Genomic DNA, 22,197 nt, shown 5'->3' with positions numbered 1-22,197 from the left:
TTCCTCATAAGTCAAACCCCTTCCCTTCTTTTCCTTTATCTATCCACCTCCTTTTTGGCCTCCCTGGCTTTCTCTTCCTCTGTTCTTCCATTCCTATCATTCTTTTGCCCACCTATTCCTTGTCTCTCCTCATCACATACCCATACCACTTCAGCCTACTTTTTTAGATATCTCTCCCACCTTTGCTGGACCTGTGATTGTGTCATTTCTTATTCTGTCCATTTTTGTAACTCCACTCATCTATTTCAACATTCTCATTTCTGCTACATCTAACTGCTTCTCGTGTGCTCTCTTTACTGGCCATATCTCAGCTCCATACATCATTGATGGTCTTACCACTGTCTTAAAAACCTTACCTTTAACCTTCACCTTAATTCTTCAATCACTAAGTACTTGTGATACCTTCTTCCAATTTTTCCATCCTCCCTGCACTCTATGGGTTATATCTGCATCCCAAATATTTAAATTTCTCAATACTGTATCTTTCCCTGCAGGTTAATGTCTAAATCCTTATCATCATTAAATACCATATATTCTGTATTGTTCATATTTATCTTCAATCCTTTATCTTTCAAAACCCTTCTCCCTTCTTCCAACTTTTTCTCATCTTCTTCTTTTCTGATGCTACACAGCACAATGTCATCAGCTAAAAGCCTGCAGTTTTAAAGAGTTTTAAGTTGTTTTTTTAAACAATAAACTGACTCAGGTGATCTAATTAAGTTTCTGCTTTAGGTATGAGTTCAACATTTCTTGCACTTCTCGCATTTCCTTATATCCTACACTTACCCAGATCTTTGTAGACACAGAACACACATGAAATGCATGTATTCCAAATAAAGATATACTGTATTATTTACCCTGTACAACTCCAGGGCCTTTACCTCACATGCAGATAAGGAGCTTTGTCTTGAGCTGGGAAAGCATTTTGCCCGAGTTGAGCTCCATCAAGGCAGGGGATGGGTAAGCAGGCTGCTTGCTGCTTGTGCTGATCGACACATTTATAAAACAAAAGGCCCTGATAGAGAGGTGCGAAGGGATTTAAGGTGGGCTGGGATTACAAGTTTTTTCATAGGCTTCAGGGATTCTAGTGTTAAAGCTTTGTACATCAGTAATAGAATTTTATGTTCAGTCCTGTAAGATACAGGGAGCCAGTGAAGGCAAAGCAGTGTAATATGTTTGCTAATGTGGGTCTGTGTAAAGACTCTTGCAGCAGAATTTTGAATCCATTGGATCTGTGATAGAAGATTAGAAGGGGCAAATGACAGTAGGGAGTTACAATAATCGATCTGGAATGTGATAAAAGCATGGACAAGTTTCTCAGCATTAGAAAAGGAGAGCAATAAGCAAACACAGGACATCTTATGGAGATGGAAGTAAGAATGTTTCTTAATGAGGTTAATGTGGGTGAAATAAGAAAGGGAGGAATCAATAATGAAAGTAAAATCTCTTGCAGTAGAAGAAGGTCTGATGCGATCGTGACCAAGAGAGATTGAAAAGTGAAGGGAACGATCAAAAGTCCATAAACAAATTTTACTGCCACACTTGGAATTCCTGAAGACTCTGACTGTCTGGTGGATCCCTGTCTTTCCCTTCTTTAAACCCCACAATTAAGCACTGTTTTACTTATTCCTCTTTTGCTCTGTAAATTCAGGACTCTGAACCTTGTAACTCTATACTAATGTAAGAGAGTTGCCTTTAAACCCCATTCCAGAATTATTTCAAGGTCAGGTGGTCTTAAGTGATACTCTATATGACCCCAGTGATATCAAAAAGCCTCTGGGCAAATCTACTTTCCTTAATACTTTTAGAAGATCTGTAATATTTGCTATTCCTTTCCTACCAAGTAATATCTATTTTACCATCTACAGAAAAGAGGAGTTGAATTGACACCCCCCAGTCTTGTGAGCCTCTCACACTGTGCTTCTAGTGAAGTCAATTATAAGACAGCCACAATGTACACAGAGCTGACCCACTAGTAGTACCAGTCTGTTCATACTGGCATGATCAGGTGTAACCCCTAACTCTCAGTGAGGCCTTCTTTGTTTCATCAAGGCCCCAGTAGGGCTCATTCACCCTCTTGCACCACTCTTATGCCAGTGCGCAGCTTTATAAATGGACCATGAACAAATGTCCAACCATTTAAACCATTAGACAAAATAAATCTTTATAGTAGAACTTACAATGAAGTCTGTTCTGAATTTAATTGATGAGCCTAGTTTTCATGGAAGCATATTTGCCATTATTTTGAGCTTCTACTATAACAAAAGCCAAAACACGGGCCAGAGATTATAAAAATGTATACACATGGAAATGGTTTAGCACATTCTTATTAAATTTTTTTACTTTGAAAAACACACCTGCTTCAGAATGCAAACATAACGATTAAATTATTATTATTATTATTATTATTATTATTAAGAAAGATATTGTAATAAACAAACTTCATACACACTCTTTTATTTCCTATTAAATGGTTCCTTTATAGCAGTCTATCAATTAAAGTAATGTTTATTAGAGAAAAGAGCAAAGCAAGTGATGAATTACCTGTTGCATAGGCCAGGTTTATCTTTTTTAAGCATCATGTGTCACTTCATCCCCTCAGCCCAATTACAAATATGTAGCTGCCTCTTGATCGTCAGATTTGGCTTTCAAATTCATTTACTTCTCCTCACACTTGTACTTACAATTGTGTTAAAGTATACAGTAAGTCTGAAAATTGTTAGGAAGTATATTGTTTTCTTAAATACCTCTGGCTCAATGTCTTAAATGTTAGACAGTAGGGTGTCTCAGTGGTTTGCCCAGCTTTCTCATAGCACTAGTTTTTAGTCCGGTGTAGAGTTTGCATGTTCTTATGGAGTCCATAGTGGCTTTCTCAAAATACACATCTCAAATACCTGAAATATTAGTTTAATGGGCCGACATTTCATCCATAATTTCATCCCACTTTCTGACTAATCTTGAAGATGCCCTTATAATGGAAAAGGCAGCTACAGAAAACAGTTAGATAGATCAACTGTGAGTTAAATAAGCAACTATTTCAAAGTGTTTAAGTGTGGGGTGTACCAATTTCACAGAAAGAAGAGCTGAATATTGACTTAACATAACATAATATTATATATTGAACATAATATTGTGGTTTATCAATGAAAGTCTTCACAGAGTCAATTATATGCACTGCAGCATTACTAGTTTATTTTGATACCCTGCTTCATCCATATGCATAAAGAAGCAGAAGTTTTATGCTAATATACTGAATAGCAGGAACTAGGTAAAAAGCACTCATGTTATCATGCCAACAGATTTTAATTAGATTTAGCAACATTTTAGATAACTGAGGGGAAATTAATAATCTAACGTTAAGCCTCCTCAAATGTGGTTTTAGGCTAATGCAATCTCATGAATTTAGAATGGTAGTATTCTGTAATGCAGTTACCATTGTATTTAGCATGGCTGCAGTTAAAGCTTGGGACCTGCTATATAGTTATAATAAGAAAGGAAGAAAGAGTTTAAGGAGTGCTAAGTTGCTGAAACCTTAATTAAAGTATCCTTCAAGAATTCATTTGACATGCTAACCCCACAGATACAAACAAAGCCTTTAACTTATAGCATTAATTGAAAAAAGGTCCACATTATACTGAAGTACCGACCGTGAATGAGGGGGGTTCAGCCACTCCTAGGGTACAGCAAAGGGGCAAAAAAAAAGGAAAGCTAAATGGCTCACACTCCTTAAAATGAGCAAAGGGACGCCATTTATGTTGCCAAAAGGGCGTGTGCTCCGGACACAGAGGGGGAGTCGGCTCCCCCACTTCCCCTTCCCAGATGTCTAAGTCCAATAGTACAGACTGCCTGCTATGGTCACAGAGAAGTACTGTCTCTGTTCCCCCCAGGCACCAAACGGACTTTGACCATTACTGAGTAAGCAGCTATATAGGCAGCTGTCAGTTTAGCTGAGGAGTGGTAGAACCCACAGCATTATAAGGTTGTGTCTCAGGGAATACAGTTGCTTGTTAAGGAAGGTGGCACTCTTAGCAGTCACTCAAGCAAAACACGTTTCTGCCAAAGGATCAATAATCAGTTATTGAAGACTTTCCATGTGAGTATTGTACCTTTTCCCATCTCTATGAGGTACTGTGTCCTTATTAAAAATTACAGGATGTTCAAGCAAAAGGTCAACGTATTGTCACCCTGGACATTTGATTGATGGCAGTATGTTCACAGGTGTGCTGAGCTCTGTGTTCCCTTTTTCATTGTACCTTACAAGTCTGGGAAGGCTTGAGATAGCAGGTGGAGACTCCCAGGAAATTATAAATACTGCCTTGCAGATATAGGAGGATAAACGAAAAGGGACAGGACACGTGATGCTGGACTACAATCGGGAACACTGAAAAAGTGGAATAGACAGTCTATTGCTTCTATTTTAAATTACTTGTGTTTTGTGATTTAAAGCATAGTAATATTCCCTTAATGTCATTTTATTAATAAACTTGAAATGTTTTTCTGTGAAATAAGTAGTACAGAATTATGCATTCGTGCTTGTATTTCCAATAAAAGGTATTTTCAGTGCATGCTCCAACTTACATATAAAATCCGATTAGAAACCTCAGCAGGAATGGAACTCATTCATAACCTGGGGGCTACCTAAATTTATCTCCTTTATTCAGACTATTTTTAGGACCTGAGATGTTTTCCAGTACAAAATTCTGTTTAATTTGTTTTGATCTCACTTTTTGTTTAAAGTCAGATATTTGAGCAGCAAGTTTTGCACTACTATAAAATGTATTATTTTTTAAGTGCATAGTGGTTATGACAGGTGTGAGGTTTCCTGGATATGGGGGCCTAAGATCCTCTACTATCTCTTCCCATAATGCTCAACGTAACCTCTCCAGTGTAGGGTATGATAGATGGACTACCATAATAAGAATGTTTCTGTATATTATTATAGCATTATTATTGTATTACTATACTATTACAATTATTATAGTATTTGCTTTGCTTTGCTTCTCACTGAATTTCATTATAATTCAGTCAAAACAGTCAAAGTCAAACATTTGTTATAAAAAAGAAATGCGTTAAGACTTTCTAGTCTTCTGTGAAACACAAAACTCATATTTCAGTGAGGAAATAAGATCAACAAACAGATGTTAATTTTTATTACAGAATACCTGACAATTTCATTCAATAACAACTTTAACTCTTGTTCATGGTGAGATGCTGACTTGCTCACAAACTGATGTTTACTGCAGTTGTACTACTTTGCTTACAGTACGTCAGGCCCAATTGTTGCTAGGCATGATTAACCATTAGAGTTCAAATGAGACACTGGAGCACTGCAGAGAACAGCCCTCTCTCCTTTTTTCTTTACTCTGTACACCTCACACTATAAATATAATATTAGATCATGTCACTTACAGAAATTCACAGATGGCTCTGTCCTTATGGGATGTATTAATAAGGAGGATGAGGCAGGGGAGTAGAGTCAGGTGGAGAACTTTCTTGGTGCAAAGATCAGCAAAACCAAGGAACTGGTTATTGACTTTCTCCCCACCAAAGACCCAGTCACTGTTCAGGGAGTGAATGTTGAGGTGGTACACTTCTACAAGTACTTGGGGGTCCACATCAGTGACAGATTGGACTGGTTTCATAATATAAAGGAACTATATAAGAAAGAGCAGAGCAAGTTCTTTCTTAGGAGACTGCATTTTTTTAATGTGGGCAATGACATCCTACACATCTTCTATAACTCTATGATGGCCACTGTGATTTTCTACGCTATGGGGTGCTGGGCTGGTAACATCACTTCAAGAGAGGCCTGCCTAATCAATAAGTTAATTAAAAGGGTAAACTCAGTTATGGGACACACTCTGGACCCCCTGGTGGTAGTAGGTAGTAGCAAAGGAGAGAATTAAAACAAAACTGGTTGCAATTATGAACAATGCTGCACATCCTCTCTCTGACACACTAACACTAAGGACTTTCAGCCAATTAATTATTCAGTAGCAGTGCATCATTAAACACTACCGGGGCTCTTTTGTACTAACAGCAACATGTCTACATAATGCTTCACTGGGACTCACAGTTTTCTTTCTTTTTAATTTTTCTTTCTTTAATGTTATTCCTGTGTGTGTTCAGATCTTATTGTGTGTATATATATATATATATATATATAAATATACCTATTGATTTATCTATCTATTTATGTATGTATTTATTTAAAGAGCTTCTGTAAAACACCAAATGCCCCCTGGGGATGAATAAAGTTCCATCTAACATCTAAAAAAGAATGATACATCACTTTGTTAAATCGATGGTTTTAAATCTCTTCTCAGATGAAAAAACTTGACGTACAGACCACTCAGAAGCATGTGGAGAATTTACAATTACATTTTTTTGTTCTTCAAAAGACAACTTAATGTTAAACTAGTTGCCTGCAGAGTATTTAGTATTATTTGTAATTAACTTCATTTTAAAGTATTAAATTAGCAGTTTACATTTGACTATTTAATCGTTTCCATCCTGTATTTACCTGACTTGTCACTATCCTGCTAACATCAGTTTATTTACTTGTTTTGTCTTATTCTTGATGCTTCCATGGTGGGCGCCTGATCCTATGGTCCTAAAGTAGAATAAGTAGCCTCAGAAATGCAAGGATTTTGCTGCAAAACGCTTACTGTTTAATACTTGTATTAAAATAGTCATAGATTTCCAATGCTGAAGGTACTTTTGTTACAAGTTCACTTGATTCTACATTAAATTGGTGGTCCTTTCTCTTTGTGCCACCATGATAGTCTCAACCTTCCATGATCCTTTGTTAGATAAACACATTAGAATAATGAATCGATTTCTTTCATGCTTGAAACTATATAATGAAAGAAGTGTATTTTGAAATGTCTTAGTTAAAGTATCGCCAGCAGCCACACCACATGCACTTCAGAACAGGTCATCCACCGGAAGCTAATCATGTTCAGGCCCAGCCAGTACTTGGATGAGAGACCAACCAAGAAAAGCTTGGGTTGCTGCAGGAAGAGGTGTTGGCAAGGCCAGCAGGGAGCACTTATCCTGAAGTCTGTGTAGGGATCCCAATACCCCAGTGCTGTGACAGGGACACTGTGCTGTAAAAAATGTGGCCATCCTTCTCATGAGACGTAAATCCGTGGTTCTGACTCTTTATGGTCATTATAGTTCTCTGGGCATCTTTTGTAAAGAGTAGGGTGTGTCCCAATGTCCTGACAAAATTGTCCTCCATGGCACAGTCTTTCTGGCCTCTAGTCTCTAATTGACTAACTATCTATAACCACCTATAGCTTCATGTGTGGTGAATGTATTGGTGCAAAAATGGCTGCCATCACATCATTCAGGTAAATGCTGTAAATCAGTGGTGGCTTCCCACTCACTATGTAAAGCACTTTGAGTAATGCAAAATGCACTATATTAATGCAAATTATAAATATTATATATATTGTCACAAGAACGAGACATTGACAGATAAAGAGTTGGGGCAGCCACCCGTATATTGTGGTATCCTGGCTGCAAAAGTCGTTTTCTTTCAACAAAATACAGAGCACTGAAGTGCACACAACCGAGTCCAAAACAAGACTGAAGAAACAAAGGAAAAGGGGCAGGTTTTAAAGGGGGAGACAGGAAGTGAGGTCGTATGGATCCGGCACGTGGTCTTCCACCATTGGCTCGTAGCCGGAGGTGACATCAGAGGGACTGGAGCTGGTGTGGCCGACTTCCATTGGCTCAGTCCCGGAAGTGATGTCAGGTGATCCAGGTGAAATCCCGGGGATGGTCTACAGGCAAGGGAGAAAAAGAGTCAGTGCACTCTGCCACACCCGGCATGCCTCGAACTGCCTTCACTCAAGCCCTTTAGCTGCCTCCCATGCGCGTGTGTGACAAGGCCCCCTTAGCCCAGACCCGGCGGGTCGGGCGACTAACCGAGAGGTCGTGAACCCGAGAAAGCATCAGCGTTGGCGTGGAGCGCCCGGCGATGAACGAGCGAAAACTTATGCGGCTGCAGGTCAAGAAACCACCGGGTGACCCGCGGATTCGACTCCTTGTGGAGGGCCATCCACTGTAGGGGTGCATGGTCCGTGACAAGGGTGAATTCCCGGCCCAACAGGTAGTACCTCAGCTGAGTAATCGCCCATTTAATCGCCAGAGCCTCCCTCTCCACCGCAGCATACCTGGTCTCCGGTCCAACAGTTTCCGGCTCAGGAACATGATGGGGTGCTCCACACCATCGACGCTTTGGCTCAGCACGGCGCCCAGGCCTGTGTCCGAAGCGTCCGTCTGGAGGATGAAAGGCAAAGAAAAGTTAGGTGCCATCAAAACAGGTGTGGACGTAAGGGCCTGCTTTAAGTCACTAAATGCAGCGCCTGTTTTTTCAGTCCATACCACAATGTTCGGGGCCCTCTTCTTTGTTAAATCCGTCAAGGGCGCCGCTCTCTCCGAAAACCGGGGTACAAACCGGCGGTAGTACCCGGCTAACCCGAGAAAGGCTTGGACTTGCCGCTTGGTTCGCGGACGGGGCCATTTCAGAATGGCATCAATTTTGGAGCACTGTGGCCTTACGGTACCCCGACCCACCAGGTAGCCTAAATATTTGGCTCGCTTAATCCAAGAAGCATTTCTTGGGATTAATCCGAGCCCGCCTCACCAAGTGTCCGTAATACCGCTTGGACATGCTGTAGGTGTTCCTTCCATGTGCTGGAATAGATGACCACGTCATCCAGGTAGGCAGCACTGTATGAGTTATGAGGCGAAGCACTTTGTCCACCAGGCGCTGAAAGGTTGCTGGAGCCCGTGTAACCCAAATGGAAGGACACGATACTGCCAGTGTCCGCTAGGGGTACTAAGCGGTTTTTCCTTGCGAGTCCGTTAAAGGACCCTGCCAGTACCCTTTCGTCATGTCAAGTGTGGTCAGGTATTGAGCCTGTCCAAGCCTCTCGAGGAGGTCGTCCCACGCGTGGCATTGGATAAGCATCAAATTGGGAGACTTGATTAAGCCGGCGGAAGTCATTGCAGAACCTCCAACTTCCGTCAGGCTTACCGGCGAGCACAATGGGGCTGGACCAGGGACTATAACTTTCCTCAATCACACCTAGCTCCAGCATGCGCTTGATCTCAAGCTCCACTTCAGCCTTTTTTGCCTCGGGAAGGCGATCACGGGCGTTCTCGGACAACAACCCGGGCTCTGTCACGATGTTGTGCTCAATCAGAGAGGTCCTTCCGGGTTCTCACTGACTACCTCCCGAGCGGTCCGGATAACTGTTTCCAGCTCCTGCCGCTGTCTGGGACTTAAGTCCGTGCGAAGTTAAGGTCGTGTGTGTGCGAAGAGTGGCGGGGCTGGCGGAGGAGGGATCGGGGTCCCTGTCCTTCCACGGTTTCAGCAGGTTCACATGATAAACCAGCTCCTTTGGCCGCGATTGGGTTGACTCACCAAATAGTCGACCAGTCCCTTCCTCTCCTTAACCGTAGGGGCCCTGCCAGTGGGCAAGCAATTTAGAGTGGGAGGTAGGCACTAGGACCATGACCCGATCTCCGGGCGGAACTCCCGAAGAGACGTGCCGCGGTTGTAGTACCGGGCCTGCTGCTTGAGCCTCCTCCATGTGACTTTTAAGGACAGGCGAATTTTTCCAAATCTATCGCGTAACTGCGCGATATATTCCAGTATGTTTGTGGAGGGAAGAGCCTCTTCTTCCCAGCCTTCTTTCAAAATATCTAATATGCCCGAGGTTGTCGCCCGTATAGTAGTTCAAAGGGGAGAACCCGTGGAGGCTTGTGGGACTTCCGATAGGCAAAAGGACGAGGGGAGGAGCTGATCCCAGTTCCTTCCATCCTCGCTGACCACCTTACGCAGCATTTGCTTGAGAGTTTGATTAAACCTCTCTACTAATCCGTCGGTTTGAGGATGATACACGAGGTCTTTAAATGCTTTATTTTCAGTAATCTGGCAGTCTCCTTGAACGTTTCCGAGGTGAAGGGGTCCCCTGGTCTGTCAAGACTTCTTTGGGGATCCCCACGCGAATACCCCTAGTAATTCCGTGCGATGGCTTTAGAGGTAGCTGGCGCAACGGAACAGCTTCGGGGTATCGTGTAGCGTAATCCACGAGGACTAAAATGTACTTGTGTCCTCGGGCTGAGGGCTCCAGGGGTCCCACCAGGTCGACCCCGATTCTGTGGAAGGGAACGTCAATCAGTGGAATAGGAATGAGAGGAGCACGGTCCCTCCTAGGAATTTGTCGCAGTTGACACTCCGGGCAGGAAGCGCCAAAGCGGCGAACCTCCTCATTAATTCCTGGCCAGTAGAAGCGGGCTTGATCCGCTCCAGAGTTTTTCGGTGCCCAGGTGGCCACCTAGGAGGTGGGCGTGTGCTAGCTCACAGACCTGCCGCGGAAGGTGCGCGGCACTAGCAGCAGCCTCGTCTCCTGCCCGTCATGCATTGCTACACGGTAAAGGAGGTCATTATCTAGCACAAAGTAGGGGCCCTGTGGCATCGACTGATTAGTGCGCTGGCCATTGACAAGGACCACTGCATTTTTTACAAACTTCAGGGAGTCATCATTCCATTGCTCCCTTCTAAAAGAAGCCGGCGTTTCTTTAAATTGGAACCGCAACACGGAGAGAGGGTCAGCGTCGACCTCAATGGGCGTGGTTTCCTCCCGCTCCGCCGCGTCGTTGGTGGATGATGTGTTAGCCCGCGGCGGCCGGGAGTTGCCACGTCAGTCAGGGCGACTGCTTCTCTCTCTGCCGGCTGATTACACGGCGTGGAGGCAGCTTGAGGCGGGTTATCTCCGTCCATAACGAGGCCCAAATTAACCCGGAGTGGTATGTGTCTCACCGCTTTTGATTTTAGACCAGTCCGCCCTAGTATCACCGGGTGTGGAGGATCAGGTAGGACGCTACGGTGAGCTTACGAACTGACCCTCCGTAACTGATGACACAGCGGCGGACCTGTACCAGCGGATGTCTCCGTGGACACAGGTTATACCGGTCTTAAATTTAGCCACTGTTGCGGTTGCACAAAGCGGCGGGCAACAATGAAATGTTGCTGCGGTCGAACAAACCTGTGGTCTTGTGTCCGTTGGCGATCACCACGCCAGTATGTGGGACCGCCAGCGGATTAGCCAGAGCACACCAACCCCTCCTCACCCTCCACCTGCATTCCTCCTTGCCTCCAAGCGGTTTTGCGCCGCGCCCGCTGGACGCCATACGGCTCCGGATTGTACAGGGTGGGGCTAGGTCTTGGAACGCATACCCGGCTGAGTTTGACATGAGGACGGTTCTGCTCCCCAGAGTGTGAGGCCGCCCTCTGCGTCTCCATAAGCTCTATGAGCTCAGCCATGTTCTTGAACCGCTCGCCCCAAACCGGCTGGGTGAAGCCACGGGGAAGCGCTTCCAGGAGCAGATAGCAAGCTACCTGCTCTATTATTTGGTAGGGCGTGTTTTCAAATGGCGTAGCCAATGCCCTACCATTGCCCATAAGGACCAGGCTTGTTTGTTGGTTGGCCGCTCAGGGTCCAACCTCCATGTTTTATTTTATTCACCTGCCAGTCTGGGGCACCCCTAGGTGGTAAATGGGGCTTTGGTTTCGCAGGGAGGCAGGCACTCTCCCCCAAGAGAGCATACTGAGTCCCTTTGCCTCCCCCTCCAGGGCAGCCCAATTCTGTGAGCCCCACCCGCACACTCCTGGCCACTCCAGATGGGCTAGTTATGAGTGCGGGAGCGGAGCCCGCACCGGGTCACGCCGAACCACGGGGCACCCTCCCCGCCTGAATACTCGGCCCCGGTACGCTCCCACCTGGGTATATTGCAGGTCCTGTCCCCTTCTCCTCGGGACTTCTCCATCCTGCCGACTACGCCACTGTCACAAGAACGAGACATTGACAGATAAAGAGTTGGGGCAGCCACCCGTATATTGTGGTATCCTGGCTGCAAAAGTCGTTTTCCTTTAACAAAATACAGAGCACTGAAGTGCACACAACCGAGTCCAAAACAAGACTGAAGAAACAAAGGAAAAGGGGCAGGTTTTAAAGGGGGAGACAGGAAGTGAGGTCGTATGGATCCGGCACGTGGTCTTCCACCATTGGCTCGTGCGGAGGTGACATCAGAGGGACTGGAGCTGGTGTGGCCGACTTCCATTGGCTCAGTCCCGGAAGTGATGTCAGGTGATCCAGGTGAAATCCCCCGGGGATGGTCTACAGGCAAGGGAGAAAAGAGTCAGTGCACTCTGCCACACCCGGCATGCCTCGAACTGCCTTCACTCAAGCCCTTTAGCTGCCTCCCATGCGCGTGTGTGACAATATATATATATATATATATATATATATATATATATATATATATATATATATATATATATATATATTGTCTACCATTAGTAGATTTTAGTTATTTTAAATTTTAAAACAGAATTCCATCCACATTTTACTTCTTTCTATGACTACATCCCACACATCACAGAGAATAAGACTTGTATACAGTTCAGCTCCAAGAGCTGTCAACCTTCAACCTTCATCCTCCTTCTTCTTTATTTTATTCAGAAATCCAAAAAGTATCTAGCCATCTTGCTGAATACCCTTTATCTACTGTATATTATAAAACCATACTGATTGCTGAATCACCATATTTGCCTCAACCTTAGGTGACAGGACTAAAATGAATGAAAAGAGAAAATTAAATTTATTTATAGTTTTTAATCTTCTGAACGACATACTGTATCTTAAATCCTTGGTGTAACACTGTGCTTGTGCAGATTCACTTCGACCATCACAAATCTTTTAAAAGTGTATTAATTGCAATGTTCAAAGCAAACCTAATGTCTGCCCCACCTGGTTAATACATAATTTGGCCCTGACAGTCAATTACCAATTCTCACAATTAAAAATCACTTTTTTAAGGAAAATCTAATTATAATCTTCAGTTCTAGTTTCTGTCCATCTACAATTTTTCAAGTTTTCCTCCTAATCATTCCTTTAACACATTCTCAAATACATCATCCTTGACTGCCATCTATGACGTAGTCTTTAAAATAAGCTAGCAGATCTTACTTCTCGCTATATGTATTGTAAGTGCCAGACAGGAAGAGGTGGATACAGAGGGACAGACAGCAGAAGTGACATCAGAGCTAGTAGGGCTGTCAATCATCCAGCCTGTAAATTGAAAAAAGAGAACAGGTGTTAGGAAACAGCGCCACCTTATGGATTGACTAGAAATTACAACAGCCAGAGGTTTAAGCCAAGGCACATGTGTGTGACAGCATTAATTCTTGCAACCAAGTCGCAACCGCAATAATAAAATACCTCCTTAGATGCTGCACTTGTGTCAGATGGTGTAATCCCAGTTGATAATCTGAGTAATTTTAGATCTTCAGTTTTCTTTTTACTTTTATGTTCTTGAACATTTTGAGGCATTTCAGCTCAATGATTACTTAGTGCCCATGACTACATATTCAATAGAGTCTTACTGCTCTTGGATTCTTACTGCAGCATTTGATCTAATCTACTCTATATACAGTATATAGCATCCTAAGCCTAAAAGTGCAACGCTTTTGTGCAGCAATTTTATGTGATGTTTTTATGTCATTTTTTGTCACGCTTTAAATTGGCCTTATTTTAAAACATATATATATATTGTAGCGACCCGTGGAGGAGTCTTTTAAGATTTCGAGCCGAACTCTGCCGTGCACCTCTCCGAAGCTGTCGGCTAGCGGCTTGCCAGCGTCATGCACGCAACTGCACCCAGCTCTTTAAGAAAGAGAACACTCGTGCCCCATACACCGCACGACTCCGAGTGTCTCGGTAGTTTGCTTAGATAACATCTTAGCAAATAAACAGCTCTGTCCTGTTGTATCTTTTTATTACAGAAGATAGTCAGAAACAAAAGCTCAACATTATTGCGCGGCCATTGCCAAGGTCAAGCACGAAGACACATTTCAATAAATTGGTACTTTTTACAAAATAAATAACCCCCGGACGGCGATAACCCAAACCCACCCAACCAATTAAATACAAACACACCATTATTTACAACACAAATGACAATACGTAAATTCCGACATACAATAAGCTTTTTATAAATTACCCATAATTTCCCCGCAAACTATTTACATAAATTACCCATGAGGCGTCACTCCGCCAGCGCTTGCTGCCGGGTTGTTACACAGCCCCCTCCTAAGAGGGTTAGTGTCCCCACAACCCTACTCATCACAGATAAAATCACGTAAATGTCCTGGCCGTCGACGGACACGCTTTGTCCTGCCGGAGGTGCCATCACTGGTGTCGGGCTCAGTCCTGTCACTGTCTGACTCGGTGCCGGGGGTGGAGGTTGGAGAACCGCTTATATTTTCGAGTTGTTGTTGCTCTGGGGCCAGTGGGTGGTATGGTGCTAAACGGTCCTTGTGCAGCACCACCCGTCTGCCTCGTCCAGGCATTCGACTCGGAAAACTACCTCCGATATTTTGTCCAATATTTCTCCGGTCCTTGCCAATGGTGGGCTAGTTTTGGGGACAATCCCGTTTCCGTTGGGGCAAAATACCCACACTTTGTCCCTGGCTTCAGCGTCGGGCCATGAGCCCGCGAGTCATAAGCCCGTTTTTGGCGTGCTCCAGCTCCCTCCAGGGCCTCCCTGGCCAGTCGATGAACGGTGTCCAGCCGCTCTTTTAGCCGTCTAAAATAATCCATTTCGGGCCCACCAATAATCTCAGGCTCAGGGGGTGAGCCAAACACTAAATCCACCGGCGTGCGGTTCCCTTCCAAACATCAGCCCGCTGGCGTGCATTGGCTCGACTCCTGCACTGCTGTCCGATATGCCCATAGGACCAAAGGCAGATGTTGGTCCCAGTCCGCTGGTGTTGACTGGTCAGAATTGCCAGTTGAGTGGCCAGGGTGCGATTAAATCGCTCGACCAATCCATCACTTTGTGGGTGAAGGGGTGGTCCGGTCTTTTCACCCCAGTCGCTGACACACCTCTCTGAACAAACGGCTCTCAAAGTTCCGCCCCTGATCGCTGTGGAGCTCGTCCGGAACTCCAAATCGAGTGAACATTTCATCCACGAGTTTTGGGCAGCTGTGGGGCACTCTGATCCGAACTGCATACGCCTCTGGCCATTTGGTAAAGTAGTCCATTGCTACCAAAGCGTAGCGATTTCCGGCTTCCGTTACAGGAAAAGGACCCAGTATGTCCACGCCAATTCTCTCCATGGGTGCCCGACCAGGTATCGTTGCAATGGCGCGTGAGAACGTTGACCAGGTCCTTTTGTGCAGTGCAGACGTCACAGCAGTGGGCGTGTAGCTCTGCGTCTTGCCGACACCGGGCCAATAAAACCGCTGCCGTAGTCGGCGCACTGTCTTAGCGTTCCGTAATGTCGGATCCAGCCGCTCCGTGGACCCATCGGAGGACCTCGGCGCGCAAAGCCTGGGGAACCAGTAGTTGTAGCCGGTCAATTCCTCCCGGTGCGTGCCACCGCCTGTAGATTACGCCATCGTGCAACTCCAAGTTGCCCAACTGAGAGTGGAGTATTTTGAGTTCAGGCCCCTGTGACGACACGGTTTGCCAGTCGGGACGTTCTTGTGTCTCCAACCAGCCCTTTACCTTTTCTAGTGCTTGATCGTTCGCCTGTAACTGCCTCAATTGGTCAATAGTGTACGGCTCCCCTACTCCAACAGTGTCATCTATCCTTGCGGATGCGGACGATGGCCCCAGCCCCCTTTCTTCCTGTCGGCGCAATATCGACATTCATTGCTGAGGCATGGACGCCTGGAGAGGGCATCAGCGTTGGCATGCTGCCGTCCCGGTCGGTGCTGTATCTCAAAGTCATATTCTTGTAGAATCTCCATCCACCTTGCCACCTGGCCCTCTGGTTGCCTGAAATTCAACATCCAGGTGAGGCTAGCATGGTCAGTCCGCAGTGTGAACCTAGTGCCCAATAGGTAGGGCCGAAAGTGCCGTGCGCTAGGATCACTGCCAACAGTTCCCGCCGAGTGACACAGTAATTCCTCTCCGGTCGACTGAGGCTGCAGCTGTAATAAGCTATCACTCTTTCTCCAGCCTCCCCCTTCTGTGAGAGCACGGCCCCAATCCCCACATTGCTAGCGTCAGTGTCCACCACAAAAGGTTGGTTGGGGTCAGGGTACGCCAGGACGGCGCGCTGACGAGGGCAGCCTTTAACTGTTGGAAGGCGGCTGTGCAATCCTCCGTCCACCCAAACTGTTGGCCCTTACTCGTTAGTCGGTGCAAAGGGCTGGCAATGGTCGCAAAGTTTTTACTGAATCTTCGGTAGTAGGAGGCTAAACCCAAAAAGCTCCGCAGTTCAGTGATATTGGCTGGTGGGGCCAGTTGCTCACGGCAGTCACCTTCGCGGGTCTGTAGCCACCCCACTCTCGCTGATTACGTGCCCTAGAAACTGAGTCTGTCGGGCGAGAAGATTGCATTTCTCAGGGTTTAACCGCAACCCGGCGCTACGAATGGCGGTCAGGACCTCCCTTAAATTGTGCACCGCCTGGTCAAAGTCTCTGGCATGAATCAGCAGGTCATCTAAATAGACCACACAACGGGTTCGGGAATGTCTTTAGGACCCGCTCCATTAGTCTTTCAAACGTGGCCGGCGCATTACAAAGTCCAAACGGCATTACCTTAAACTGCCACAGCCCTTGTCCGATGGTGAATGCAGTTTTGGGTCGGTCCTCTGCTGCCAGTTCTACCTGCCAATATCCACTGCGCAAGTCCAAAGTGCTGAACCAACGGGATCCAGCCACATAGTCCAATGCATCATCGATGCGAGGCAATGGGTAAGAGTCTTTTCGAGTGACTGCATTTAATTTACGAAAGTCCACACAAGGCGCCAACCCCGTTTTCTTCCGCACCATGACCATGGGTGCGGCCCAGGACTGTCAGAAGGCTCTATGATGTCGTTGGTTACCATCTCGCGAATCAATTCTTCGGCAGCTTGGCGTTTTGCAAGAGGCAATCTGTGGGGGCGCAACCGAATGGGGGCGGCGTGGCCAGTGTCAATGTGGTGTTTGACTAACGAGGTTCTGGTGCAGTCCTCTTCTCGAGCCGTAAAATGTCCACAAAGTCGTTCAATACTTTCTGGAGTTGCTCCTGCTGTGGCGTGCTCAGCTGTTCACCACTTCGATGGCCCAATTCTTCCACAGCAGCAACCGTCTCAGTGGATGGGTGGTCGTGTGAGGAAAACCGTTGGGGAGCACTGGTCTGAGCTGCAATACTCTCCTGGGGGTCTTCTTCAGTCCCTGCATCTTCCGAACAACGGTCGGGAGCCGGTGAGCCGTGGTGTCCAGGCAAATCCAAGCTAACAGCCCTTCCAGGATGATTCCAGCCCGATTGGGCGACACAGTCTCATTACCTACGCGGAGGATGGCCCTGGACACATCAACACATGCTCCCCAGTGGGCCAGCAAGTCTAACCCAATTATGCATTTGTCTTTAATGTCCATGAGCCAGAATTCGTGGCTGGTCTGGCTCGTCCCTACTACTACAGTCAATAGTTTCTTTCCGGGCATTTTGTCCGTTCACCCGTAACCGTCGCAGTTCGATGTTAGAAGGAGTCCAGTCTTTTGGAAGAGGACCAGCTGTTTCGGCAACACTCCTCTCTGTAATAGACAAATAGTGGACCCGTGTCCACTAAGGCACTACATGGCCGTCCGTCTATAATGCAGTCTAGGTACAGTCCACCTGAAAACCCACAGCGCCCACTTTAGGGCAGTCATTGCGGAGGGATGATGATGGCTGGGCGCGACTGACCTCCACACCCTCAGGTTGGTCCCTTTCTACCACTCGCTCAACTGCTCTCGTTAGCCGGCTTGGGCGTGATGATTGACGTGCCGGAGACCCAAGCTGTAGTACCTCTTCAGCCCGTTCAGCCTCCCGTAGTGCCTCACTCAAATGTCTGGGCGACAGCAGACAGACGTGCTGACGGAGACGCTCTGGTGTAAGGCCCGCAGTAAAGCATGAACACTGAGTTCTTCCCTTGCTGCTGTCGAGAAAGTAGGGTAACCTTTCCGTACATAGACCCTGATGTCAGCTGCAAATGCTCCCACACTCTCACCTTCACGCCGATGTCGGTTTGTCAGCTCCTCCCTGTTGTGTTCCGCTGAGGTTCTCTGTCCAAAGCGACGGGTGAGAGCATCGGTGAGGGCCTGAAGATCACGACACTCCTCAGGCGGCAGGTCGATGAGTACCTGAAGTGCGGGACCCTCCAAGGCAAGGGCCAAGTGTGTTGCAGCTTCCTCGCAGCTCCAACCATTGTGAAGAGCAGCCAGATCCACTTGTGCAAGGTATGGCTCTAGGGGCGTCAACCCGCTGTATCGTGGCAGCTTAGCGGGTGACCGTGTGGGGAGGACCGGCCGACTGGTGATTTGGGGTGTCGTTGCGGCAGCTACAGGTTCATTCGGCCGTGCCTAGAAGATCGCAACACTGTCCGGGGAATACTGGCACCCTCAGGCCAGTTTGTCCTTATTCTCCGTGCAGTTCTGCTGATCAGGCGCTCCAACATAACGCTATTTTCCGAGATGGCACGCTCTATTTCTTCAAGACTCTGTTCCATGACGGCGTCTTCTTAACAGCCTGGTCTCCCACTTCTGACACCAATGTAGCGACCCGTGGAGGAGTCTTTTAAGATTTCGAGCCGAACTCTGCCGTGCACCTCTCCGAAGCTGTCGGCTAGCGGCTTGCCAGCGTCATGCACGCAACTGCACCCAGCTCTTTAAGAAAGAGAACACTCGTGCCCCATACACCGCACGACTCGAGTGTCTCGGTAGTTTGCTTAGATAACATCTTAGCAAATAAACAGCTCTGTCCTGTTGTATCTTTTATTACAGAAGATAGTCAGAAACAAAAGCTCAACATTATTGCGCGGCCATTGCCAAGGTCAAGCACGAAGACACATTTCAATAAATTGGTACTTTTTACAAAATAAATAACCCCCGGACGGCGATAACCCAAACCCACCCAACCAATTAAATACAAACACACCATTATTTACAACACAAATGACAATACGTAAATTCCGACATACAATAAGCTTTTTATAAATTACCCATAATTTCCCCGCAAACTATTTACATAAATTACCCATGAGGCGTCACTCCGCCAGCGCTTGCTGCCGGGTTGTTACAATATATATATATATGGCATCATTCTTTTCAGAATTTATTGAACTTGAAAGTGATGTTGATAGATTTTCAGATTCTTATTCTGTATTTAAATTATAAACTAAAATATCAAGAACTCATTCCCCGCGAGACAAAGATTTTGTGCCAAGAGATTTAACCATGCCTGGGGCTGGAAATAAAGGACAAAGAGTAGATGACAAAGACAGCTGCAATACAGACTTTTAAATTTTCAGAGTGCTGCGCAAGATGCAGATCACACGGCAGAGCAGCAGCAGCAACAGCAGCAGCAACTGCAAGCCAGCAGCTGATCGAGCAAAGAAGAGGTATAAAAAAACTGTATTTTATCCAATTCTATCAGAGTTTAAGAGGGGTTTTTTCCTTGGGGTGCATTCAGCTTTCCTCTTCACAACGTGAATGGCAGGGACGTGAAGTGGCTGGCGCATAGCGCAGGCCAGGGGGGTTGACGAGCGGAGCGAGCAGGGGTTAAGCCCCCTAGTTGGCTATAATATCTGAATGTCTTGAGCTGAGTGTATCCTTGGTGTCACTAATGCTATACTGTGTGACAATTCCTCTAGTTGCAGTTCATTTCTGTGAATGTATTGCTCTCTATTTTTGATATGTGGTGCTTTACAAGCTCTAACTCTTAAAGTCTCTCTAAAATGAATTCTTATTTCCAATATTGCAAATAATTTACTTTTAGCTCTGCAAGTTAGCTTGTCAGTTGACACAACATTGTAATCTTGTTGTCTTCGTCAAGCATTTTTTAATCGTCCATAACTACTAATGAGCTTTATTAAATAAAGATCTTTTGTACTTTCACCCAATACTATAGTCATATCAGTAAATACAGAATTATCAATAGCTTTACCTTAATATTTGGCATACTTTATTAATCCTCAATGGGAAATTGTCTTTTTGCATGACCTGCAGGGTAATATCAATATATATTTCAGTGAATAGAGCTAGACTCATGATATGTTTAGCATTCAAAGTAAGTAGAAAAGATTGCAGAATATATCCTTGAAAAACCACTTGACGTTGATCTGCAAGAGAGTGGGCTGAGTGAAGACTCTTAATGTGCGATTTTGTTCATGCTGTTGTGCTTGTGTGCGTTCTATAAAATGTACTACCAGATTACTGATTTATTCAGAGACACAGAACTTAGCTACATTGTACATTTATGATGAATTCCACTATGGAGTTACACCTTCCTGGTGTATTCTGCGACCAAGCACAGCATGAAGCAGTAGTAAATAAAAGTAATTTATGTAAGTAAGATTAAAAGTCCTTTGAGTTCTTCACCTCATTAGTTTTGTAAAATAAACTGTGCAGGTAATTTCAAATCAGATGGCTATGATGTTCAAAATATTAAGGTGGCTGAGAGAGGCATTTGATATGTGTGAGGGAGTAAGGACTCGGATTAAAATCAGTACTGTGGTAACAGACAAGATTCCAATTAGAGTAGGTCTACACCAGGGATCTTCTTTAAGTTCTCACCTCTTTGATCTGGATATTGACGTGTCGAGTCATGAGATAACAGACCAATCCCCATGGTGCAGTTTATTGGCTGATAACATTGTTTTGTATAGCACCAGAAAAGAGGACGTGGTGAGGAAATTGGAAGAATGGAAAGGACTTTGGAAGAGAAAGGATAAAGTTAAATGAGAAGAAGACACAACATATGAGGTATAATGATGATCAGGATTCAGAAGTTAGTTGCAGGGAGAGCTAAAAAGAGTGGAGAAATGTAAATAACCGGGATCAGTGATAACCCAAGATGGAAAATTAGATGCAAAGATAACCCATAGAGTGCAGTGTGGAGGGAAGAAGAAGGAGATATCAGGAGTATTGTGTTTTCCAAGAATTAAGAAAAAGGTTAAAGGTTTTTAAGACATCGGTAAAACCAGCAATGGTTTATGGAACTGAGACATGTGCAGTAAAGGGAGTGCAGGAGAAGAAATTAGATGTGGCAGAAATGTTGAGATGGACGTGTGGAGTTACAAAAAAGATGACCAAATAAGAAATCAGATATTCAACAAAAGTGGGAGAGATATCTAAGAGTAAAGGAAAGTAGGTTGAAATGGTATGGACACATGATGAGGAGAGACAATGAACATGTGGACAAAAGAGTGATGGGAATGGAAGTACAGGGGAAGTAAAAGCCAGGGAGGCCAAAGCGGAAATGCATGGATAAAGTAAAAGGAGATCTGAAGGAAAAGGCTTGACAGGGGAGGGGTTGCAGGACCGAGCTGTATGGAGAACATTGATCAAACACATGGACCCCACACAGAAGTGAAAAAGATGAAGAGGAAGAAGAAGAAGTGAGGCATTTGATTATTGGAAACTTTGCTGATTCATGTTTGCCACATACACACATCTAACTACTTGTCATTGAAACAAAAGCATATTTGGTTGCTTTTCTTTTAATTCCAACTGCAAGTAGTTAAGGTGCCTTCTTGTTTGAAATTATCAGAATGATATGTATTTTGTTTATGGGGATGGGAATACATATATAAAATGGCTTAATGCATTGTTAATGGGTCAGTAGAATCACTTCTTTGTGATCCGATAGTTCATTCTAATGCCTTATTTTAAGGGCTGACTGTGCTCTAGAGGTTGCCGTAAGGAGATTGAGGTTCTGACCTTGAATCCAAAATTCGGTTCAAAAATAAAGGGTGGTTTTGGCTGGTGCTCTGGTTACATTTCTGTTTGGTCTTCTAAGGCTATTTCCAAGTTACTGTCAGTCAGTACACATCATTTATGAAAGCGACAGAATAAAACCGAATAACAAAAAAAACAAGCGATAACTTTTACAAGTAGCCAAAATTTACACCGGGTGTTACAGACTCAAATCAAATGTATGTTTTTATTATATTATAGTAATAATAATAGCAGCAGCTCAATACTCGGAGCGCCAAGACTCAAACCTGGTGCTTTTGGGTTATAAGGCAGTGACATTCAAAAATACATATAAACTCCCTGATGATTGACATTTGAGCTTGGGTTTGTAACTCATTGACAGCAAAATGTAAATTGAATGACTTTTTTTTTACTTTGGTTATATTCT

The 22,197-nt window shown here is 45.0% G+C and overlaps 1 protein-coding gene across 2 annotated transcripts in view; it reads left to right on the top strand.

Moving 5' to 3' along the window:
• The window catches only part of nlgn4xa (neuroligin 4 X-linked a), a 607,526-nt gene that overhangs the window by 367,778 nt on the left and 217,551 nt on the right, over positions 1 to 22,197 (top strand). The gene's annotated exons all lie outside the window — the stretch shown is intronic.

Source organism: Polypterus senegalus, chromosome 2, assembly GCF_016835505.1.
Source record: "Polypterus senegalus isolate Bchr_013 chromosome 2, ASM1683550v1, whole genome shotgun sequence".
In the NCBI taxonomy this organism is placed as follows: Eukaryota; Metazoa; Chordata; class Cladistia; order Polypteriformes; family Polypteridae; genus Polypterus; species Polypterus senegalus.
The sequence above is the reverse complement of the archived record's forward strand: the minus strand, read 5'-3'. Positions and strand labels throughout refer to the sequence as shown.